Raw genomic sequence first — 5,965 nt, 5'->3', positions numbered from 1 at the left:
TCCATAGCTGAAGCTAAATATGTAGTAGTTGGGAGTTGTTGTGCACAAACTCTATACATGAAACAACAACTAAAAGACTATAATTTAGAATATTCAACCATTTCAATCAAATGTGATAATAAAAGTGTGATAAATATATCCAAAAATCCAATATCTCATTCAAGAACAAAACATATTGATATAAGACACCACTTTTTAAGAGATCATGTTAAAAAAAGGGATATAACTCTTGAATTCGTTAATACAATTGATCAATTTGTGGACATCTTCACAAAACCACTTTCAAAGGATCAGTTTATTTCTATTAGATGCGAGTTAGGGTTACTACATGTTTGAGAAGTTGTTTAGAGAAGGAATTCAGAAAGCCTGCAAGACAGGTGACTAACCACCTGAAGGTCAGGCGCCTACCATATTTCTGCCTGATAAAATTTAAGTCCTTAAATGCTTGACTCCTTTAGTACCAGGCGCTTAACTTGCAGCGTGTTGTCTTTAAAATATGAAAATTCCTTCATTTTTAAATCCATCAGCCATCTGACTCTGTTCCTATCCTCCCTAAAACACCTCATTCCCTAAAACTGTTGATTTCAGCTATCTTTTGATATTTTGTTGATCTTAGATGTTGTTCTTATCTTCACATTTGTTTGTATTGACATCTAGTACTTTTTGGTTTGCTTCTCTAGAATTTTGATTATCCATGTATTAATCTAGACAGATATAATATTTCCTTTTTATGCTCTACTATCAGGTATGCTTATTAATTTTCTTTTTTATTGATGTCAAAAGGGGGAGAAAAATTGTGAGAGCAAAAGAAGAAGATATATAAGACTAAGACTAAAGATATAAAGGAATATACAAGATACACAATGTGCACAAGATACAATTGTTGCAAAGATATTCTTGATCAATGATTGTATGCTTAAAGAACTTTGTTTGACTATTTGATATTAATGAATCTTGCAATCTAAGTTTGAGTACTGAAATTTTATTATTACATACATGCTTATTGTAAGGGGGAGCCTTTTTAAGGTATACTCTTTTTTTTGCTCCGAATTTGTTATCATCAAAATAAGAGTTGTAAGCCTTGTTAGGCCAACAAGGACCTCCCCTGAGTGCATACTGGACAGTTCTTGAGTACCTTCTCACATACTCCCACAACCCCTGTCTACATAGTCACTGATAAAAGGACACCCAACTGCTATATTTCTAACCCACAAAATTTAACAAACTCTCAGGCAATAAAATAATGAGTCGTCCTTGAATCGAACAAAGCAGTAGCTATAAATGACAGAATTGAAACTGAACCTGTCACAACATCTCTTGCCGCCTTAGCATCCCCCGGTGTCAGAGCGTGGACTCGTGCTGGGGCGATATTCCTCTGTTGTCTGCCTTGAGATGCCTGAAGACCACCTCTGAATGGTCTAGGAATAGGCGCAATAACTAGTGGTGCTCGGCAGTCTCTCCATATGCCCAGGCTGATGGCGTTGATAACATATCACCTCCCTGACCTGACATTCTCCCGGGTGTCTCTTATAGCATGTGGGACAAGAAGGGGGCATCTGCCTCCCTAATACTGCCCGATCTCCCACTCCTTATCTATGTCCTCCTCTGCTATCCTAACTCCTCCAAGGCCCTCGGCTGGACCCTGCCTAAAAATCTGAAGGCACGGGCCTCTTTCCTTGGCCCTGTGCTGCGGTGCCTCTCTGAAGGCCACTCTCAATCACTGCAGCTCTATCCACTACCTCTGCAAATTTTTGGGTTTGGAAGCCTATAACTTGCTCAAATAAACTCTGTCTCAAACCCTCCTCGAACTTCCTCTCGTTCCTCTCCTCATTTGGTACTAGATACGAAGCAAATCGAGACAGCTCAACGAATCTAGCTGTATACTATTGTACTGTCATTGGTCCTTACTTCAAGTGTAGAAACTCTGCTGCCTTTGCACTCCTGACAGTAGCGGGGAACTATCTTTAAAAAAAGATCTCCCTGAAGCGGCTCCACGTCACCGCTACAGGGTCGGGTCTTTGCTCCTCCAATAGTCTCGCTGATCTCCACCAGTTCTTTGCCTCCCCTGTTAGCTTAAATGTCGTAAACAGTACTTTATGCTCATCTGTACACAGAAGAACTACCAACATATTCTCTATATCCTAGACCCAGTTCTCAGCCACAAATGGGTCAGCTCCTCTAGAGAATGACGGGGGTCTCATACGTGTGAACTACTCAGTCGTGCAGCTTTGCTCCCTTGAACCTCTTGCCATCTTTGCCATCACCTGCTGGGTGAGACTACATAGTACATCATTAGGATCTCCGCCCCCCATATTGGAAGCCCTTGCATCATCACCCCTAGCATGTGCACTACTACTCCCTGGATCCTAGTTGCAAATGGTATAAAACTGTTTTAGAACTCTATCTTCATAATTCACTAACACACCCAACATACTAAAATCCATAAAACATTTTGTAACAACCTGCCTATTTTACCCTATTTTTTCCCCCTCACATATATAAATATCATCCTTAATAATAACCTTGATACCAATATAGCAAAATCAACCCGAACCTATGGGTGCCGGAGATACACCTATCATACACAGCGGACACCTAAACAGCGGAAAATATAAATTACATACATACTATCCAACTGTTACAATACCAGAGTGCTACTAATCTGTCAAATATATATATATATATATATACATCCAAAAAAATCGAAAGGGTAACACTAGGATTATAATCCAAAAACCATCTGACGCTCGCTCAGCAACTCACCCTCCCACTGGATAGTATGAACTGCTTCTATTGACACAGAGCTCGGTTCGCCTATCTAACTGGATTCCCTGAAATGTTTTGTAAGATAGGGTGAGACACCTCTCAGTAAGGGGAATAAACTAATATCAATTGTGTAGTGGTATGAGTATATTCGTACTATAATAGATAAACAATACATGACACATGTCTAAATAAAAAAAACCGGTGATATAATACTGGATAAAACATACATAATTATAATCATGTTAAATTATACTGAATTTCAATTAATATAAAATCATTTACTACAACTAATAGTACTGAAATATTACTCAGGATGGATAGCTAGATGATATCATGTATTACTCCCCATGACTGGGTTGTGCAACTTGAAGGTAGGACCTGACAATGGCTGGCCGACCACTGCCAAGTCAAATGTGTCTGTAAGTACGATGGGCCCGCCCCACCCTGGTTCGGACTGCTAGGGGGACATCTACAACACTACGTTGAAGCCACATCGACTATCCATCTCCTATACTCTCTACTGGCAAGTGTGGTAGCACTAGTATGAATTGAACTGAACTGTATAACTACAAACCGATCTCATTACTGATCTAAATTAAACAATCAGGGTTCTGATAACATATAGTGTAACGACCTGCTACTTATATAAATTTTTTTTCCATTTATATACATATAACATAAATATCATTTTTCTGAAATACTATTGATAATACCCTAGGCTCAAAGGAGCACTGAGGAAACTTTGTATGTCATACACCCCTAAAGAGCGGTATCCAAGAAACTGTAAATTATCGTATACACCATACCAGAAAGCTATAATAATCTGAAGTATATCTACAACAAAAAATACCCAGTGACGTTATCTAAACTTGGGATCTACCCTATAACACTGATACCAGAGAAACACCTACCCTTCTAATAAGGGCAATGTAAGCCGTCCTATACCCGCGAGTCTAATTTACTCGCCTAACTGGATCTTTTGAAAAATAGTAAGTCAATGGGATGAGACAACGCTCAGTAAGTGGAAATATGCTATTACTAGTGTGTGGCGGTTGAGTTATACATTTAATAAATTGAAATAATACTGATACTGTAATATGAGTAAACTGATAAACTGTACAGAACATTGGTAATGTAGTTTAAAATACAACTATGTATCTGAGTTTGCTATCTGTACATACTGCTAATATGATAATATAAACTGTTGCTGGGTGATATATCTATACATAGGAACTTCTGCTATACCCTAGGATCTGTACATCATGATATATCCCCTCATGATAGGGTTGCGCGACCCGTAGGCTGGACTTACTTTGGTTGGCCTACTAGGTAAGTCAATCTGTATCCCTAACATTCGCCAATTTGTATCAATCTACCCACTGCAATCTCTCCGGGCAATCTCCACCTCTATTTTGTCTAACCGGCTACCTCAACCCAACATGTTGGGGAGACTGCAATCTCTCCTCGCACGGTTAGACGGAATCCATATACTATCTAAGATATGTGGTTGCACATGTCTGTAATAGAAACGGTACCGTGCTCTGCTGTATATCTCTGTCTGTAATATCCACAGGGATCTGATACTGTGTAATACTATATAAATAAATATACTTATCTTGCTGTTTTAACATGATTTCAAAGCATTCATAACACTATAAATCTAAACTATAATATCTGTATTTTCCATTTGGTATATCTGTAATATCTATCTGTAATATCTGTTCTATTTATCTGAAATCTCTATAATCTCTGTATGAGATATCTGTATATTTGTCTGAGTGTTATGATTTAGAAATCATGTTATTTTGAAAAATACTATAAATCATTCCTTCTGCTAACAATTCTGTATAACTGAATATTTGTAAAATTATATAGAGAAATCATACTGAACTATAATAAACTCAGGCCACACAATTGTGTAATTAAAATCTCATGTTTCATTTGTGTAGTTCTACTGTAATACTGATAAAATTAATATTCTAGAAAAACTGGTCAATAAGCTTATATATATATATATACACACACACACACACACACACACACACACACACACACACACACACACACACACACACACATAAACATAATCTTCTAACATGCATTCTGAAATTTCTAGCATAGCATATTTCACTTACCCAAATTCTGAAAAGCCCCTACTGTACTCTGGCCTTACATCCGCAGGGTTTGCTGCTCAACACCCTGAAAACAATAACCCCTAGAACAAAACATCGGTATTTCTTTGTATTCTACATTTCTTATAACTATGGGAAAGACAAATACTAAATAAAATGCCTTACCTTGGGATTGGGATGAAATCCAAACTAGCCCCACCAACGATCCGTTCTGGAAGATTTGCAGACAACTTTCGCAGGAGCATCGTGGTGGCCTCAGATTGTCAATTCAGCAAGAAACGGAGCCGGGATCTAAGAGAGAATGGGAGAGGGACGTTTTAGTGAGTGAGAGTGAGAGAGAGTTTCCTGCGCCAAATTCTATAGAAAAGTACGGGTTTTAGCTATTTATAGCCCCGGATTCACCGACGAGACACATCACCTTGTCAACGAGTCCCTGAAGACTTTCGTCGTCAAATCTGAATCCCTCGTTGATGAGTTTTAGATTGCCAATTTTCCCCTCTCGGTATCATTTCGTCAATGAGACGTGTCCTCCTCGATGAGGCCCTCATGTATTCTCATCGATGAGCTCCTTGTGTTCGTCGACGAGGCTCTGTTTAAATTTTCTGGATTGTTACATATAGTATGTTTACATATGCTATTTTAACATGAAACTAGATTGATTGCATTTTTCTGAATTCTGATATATCTTAGATAATCACGACCTTGCACCGAATAGCATACATAATTACGGCCTTGCCCTGAATAACATACATAATTACGGCCTTGCGCTGGCTATCAATCACGGCCTTGTGCCAAGCATATTATAACATACTGAACTGAAATTTGTATTGTTTATCATAAAATCTTGAAAGCATAATTTTCTGTATTATTCATGGTTTTCCTGAAAAAATTGTTGTAAACATACTTTTACTAGAAGCCTACCATAACATAGTATTCGTAAAATGATACTCATGCCACACAATTTTAAATAATATTAAACTGAATATATTTCTAATTAAGTATTTTAAAACTATTTTTATTGTTCAATAGTAGTATTCGCAAATATTCTGATATAACGTACATAATTA

The 5,965-nt window shown here is 37.7% G+C and overlaps 1 long non-coding RNA gene across 1 annotated transcript; it reads right to left on the bottom strand.

Annotated features, from left to right (window-relative positions):
- Positions 1–2,708: 2,708 nt before the first annotated feature.
- On the bottom strand, positions 2,709–5,185 carry LOC131154530 (uncharacterized). The gene is made up of 3 exons (XR_009136505.1): positions 5,064–5,185; positions 4,902–4,965; positions 2,709–2,831 (listed from the first exon to the last, which is right to left on the bottom strand). It is a non-coding gene; the product is annotated as an uncharacterized LOC131154530 (long non-coding RNA).
- Positions 5,186–5,965: the final 780 nt, after the last annotated feature.

Source organism: Malania oleifera, chromosome 1 (assembly GCF_029873635.1).
Source record: "Malania oleifera isolate guangnan ecotype guangnan chromosome 1, ASM2987363v1, whole genome shotgun sequence".
Lineage (NCBI taxonomy): Eukaryota > Viridiplantae > Streptophyta > Magnoliopsida > Santalales > Ximeniaceae > Malania > Malania oleifera.
The sequence above is the reverse complement of the archived record's forward strand: the minus strand, read 5'-3'. Positions and strand labels throughout refer to the sequence as shown.